Below are 3,858 nucleotides of genomic sequence, written 5' to 3' on the forward strand. Positions count from 1 at the left end.
TAAAGAAACAACTCACTGATTGGGTGCCACTTTTACATAACATATTTATATCTTTTTAACCGTTATATTTTTGTCGGTGGATATATTTTGAATACGGTGAAATCTTTAAGGAGATCGTTTTCCACGATAAATTGTCAATGTCTCGTAGCTATATATATTATTTTCGACCATGCTTGATATATGATTGTGAGATTATTAATTAAATGTCTCTTAATCACAACACTACCTCAAAAACACACACAATTAAATATGTAATTAATGAATAGGCATAGGTAAAATTCTTTGACATATCACACCATTTTCTCATATAACCATAGAAAAAGCTAAAACTTTTCTTTTTTTCATATTGACCATAATTAACTACATGCACAAACTTGAGACTATATATATATATATATGCTTAAAATTTGGAATATGGCTTTTAAACAAATGGTTTTTTTTAACCATTGGTTTTTGTTTATTCATATATGGTATATTTGAAGCCAATCCCAACTCCTTCTTTCATGTTTTGGCTTGTTAAGCTTTCATGCATGTTTGATCACATGTATTCACACAACTTTCGACTTTCTTCTCGGCTGTCAAGTTCATAGAAAACAATCCAACATGATGAAAAGCATCAGTCAAAACTCTAGAAATAGTGAGATAAAAATTTAATATAAATGTTACTGATCTTATGGTCGACATCAGCAAAATGGTCTTCCAATGTATTTTCATCGGGAGAGACTTTTTGTCGACACTCATAATGCTTAAAGCATAAAATATAATGATTTGGATTGAAAATATTCCCTAACACAATATAATAGTATAGAAAATTACGTACATATATTACTCTGACTTTTACGGTCAACAACATTTAAAATCAATCGATGAAAAATCTAATTAAAATAAATAAATAGTAACGAAAGTATTAGAAAATTTCTGACCAGGGTCTTTCTTGGTGCTGAATTTGGTGCAACGAGAAGTGGCACAACCAAGTTTGCAAAAGTAACGAGTGTCTGTATGATTCAAATCCATAGGAGAAGAAGCAATGAAAAGACAATCAGCCAAACATTTTGCACCACAAGTGCCAACGGGAATGCCTGGTGTGATAGCACACACTATAAAGCACTTGGCATAGCACTTCCCAAATGAGGCCGTGGATCTTCCTGCAACTAAACTCAAAATAAAGCAAATTAGAAAAACTGACTTCATTTTTTCTCAAATTTGGATGTGAGTTACTCTTAATCTAATTTGTGTGGTTTAAGGTGTGGGGAAGAATGATTCTTAAATAAGCACTTGTATTTGTGGAAAATAAACAGTAGGGAAATGATTGAAGCCTTGACTTGTAACTATAGATTGGTGTTACCATTCTAATTGAATACTTTTAAAATAATCTTAAATTGCAGTACTACTCTTAAATTAATTTTATTATATCCAGGAAATTAATTTGTTTGGAAACGCTTTCTTCGATATTACTAATCCATACAACTCTTAACTGTGAAATTTTGATAAGATATAGTATATTTGGGGCTAATATATTCAGAGTTGATAATACTCTATGTCTGTAGAATTACTTAAAAAAGAAAAAAGAAAATGAGGTTTGTTTTATTTTGTATGTGTATATATATTATAGCTTAAATATTATTATTATTCTTTTAGATGGTTATAAACCATATATTTATTAACTGTGACATTTTTGGCCAGAATTTCTCCTCCAACTTGAATTATAAAAAATTTATTAGAATGATTATTTTGGTTTTAGTGAATACATCACCAACCTCTTTGCTATATTGGAAATCCAGCTGTCACAATGTGATTGCATGGTCATCTCATAGTTCTTGCCCACTAAGCTTATTGGCATATTTTCACTTAAATTTCAAATTTAAAATTCCTATTGCCATGCTTAGAGTGTTGGAAAAAGAATAGAGAAAATGGACCTGAATCCATCCATTAATTTAATATTTAATTTATAACATTCAGAGATAATATAAAGAAAAAAATTAAAAAAAAACTTATAGTACCTTTTTTTTTTTTCATATTGCAAATATAACAAATATGACAAGTATTGAATGATACCAAACGACTATTAGAAAGCAATTAGAGAGTTATCGGAGGACTATCAGGAATTATTCACTTTTAAATTTGGTACTTTTGCAATTAAGAAAATGTAGTGACATGCGCACTGCTATAATAAATTTGTTTGCTATTTTTGCAAACGCACTGTAAAATTGTAATTCTTCCCCTTATGTAATGTTAGTTAGAAACCCACCAACTGATAGTTTGTGGAATGAGGATCTAACATCTCACTGAGCTTATTACGATTGAGTTAAAACTTAATTTAGAGAGTAGTACATTGTTTATAGAAGGTTTGGAAGGAAACATGTTGCACTTAATTTATTCAAAGTCTTAACGCACGAGTCGTACAAAATTAATGAGTAGGCTGAAATTTGTGAATTTGACGATGTTTTCCATTAGGGAAAATTTTAATTGGAAGGAAAAGGAAAACCCAAGATTATCATCAATTGGTCTGATTTCTAATCTTATCAAATACCAAAGAAAATCTTTATAAGTTCCCTTGGAAGATTTATATAGATAGGTCTTCCATAATTGCCAAAACAGTTTAAGGTAGACTTCATTAGTTTCGAAGTCAATGCACAAAGTTTTATGAAATAATGTTTGCAAACCCTTTTTTGATAGACGCTGCAAATGAACAAATCGTTCTTTTTTTCTTTTATGAACATTATCCGTCAAGAAAATCCAAGATGATTACTTGATCGAAAGTTGTCAAGAAAAATATTTTTTAATATCTATTGTCTATTGAAAAATATTTTTCTTGACATTTTCTGACCGTCAATGAAATCACAACCTAAGAATCTATCTTATTTGATGCTTTTTTTGTATTTGTTCAATAAAATAAGGGAATTTTTCTTAAAGTATACATGAACATCAAAATAAATAATGTATCAAGAAAAATATTTTTCCTGATGGTCTTTTGTCATGACCATCAAGAAATCAAACTTTGTGTGCATCCAAAAATCTCAAATTTATAGTAGTGCGATTTTTAGCACCTAAACATATAAGAAGAGTTCTTTCTTAATTCATATATCAATTTGCCAAACTCACTTTTAAATAGAATTGAGGAAGAAAAGGAAAAGGTGATTATCCCAAAAACAATGTTCTTTTGTTAGATGATTTGAATTTTAGTTGTCATATTGGAGAATCATTTGTATTAGATCTTTCATAACATAATTGACATGGTTTTCTTATAAGATTTTAATTTTTTTACTGTTTTCAATCTAACTGTTATAAAGATTTTTAGATCAGGATCTTTGCAAATAAAATTAAGATTTTTTTCTTAATAGTTTTTTCGTAAATAAAAATAATTAATTCATTCTTTAAATAGTTTGAAATTTTAATTTATCTGAAGAGAATAAATTTTCAAGAAAAGAAAACTTCTCTCTGACTTTTTGATTGGATATGATCCATTTACACAAACTAGTGATGTCTTTAACTCATAAATAAATAAGGTATCTGTTTACAAGATGAGTATAGCTCCACACTAACTGTGCTTGTATTGTTAAACTCAAGTTTAATGGTTTGATTTCTTCATCTTATACATAAATTAACTCAATACCTTTAATAAAGAACACCCATCAACACGAATGCACATAAATAGGAAGGATAACCCTTCAACTTATCTCTCCAACTAACAGCTAATTAATCAAAAGGAAATTTGGACAAAAAGGAAAAAATCTTCGCATGTCAAAGTCAATCGGAACATGACATGACAATATTCTTCAAACTAATCTAACAAACAAAAGAGAATGAATGAGTCTCTTCTATTCCCTTCAGTGATCTCTCAAATGTTCATATCACACA

General features: G+C 28.9%; 1 long non-coding RNA gene across 1 annotated transcript; it reads right to left on the reverse strand.

Annotated features, from left to right (window-relative positions):
* Positions 1-243: 243 nt before the first annotated feature.
* LOC103503961 (uncharacterized) lies at positions 244-1,241 on the reverse strand. Its single transcript, XR_540902.3, has 2 exons — positions 924-1,241; positions 244-575 (listed from the first exon to the last, which is right to left on the reverse strand). It is a non-coding gene; the product is annotated as an uncharacterized LOC103503961 (long non-coding RNA).
* Positions 1,242-3,858: the final 2,617 nt, after the last annotated feature.

This window comes from Cucumis melo, chromosome 4, assembly GCF_025177605.1.
Source record: "Cucumis melo cultivar AY chromosome 4, USDA_Cmelo_AY_1.0, whole genome shotgun sequence".
NCBI lineage: Eukaryota > Viridiplantae > Streptophyta > Magnoliopsida > Cucurbitales > Cucurbitaceae > Cucumis > Cucumis melo.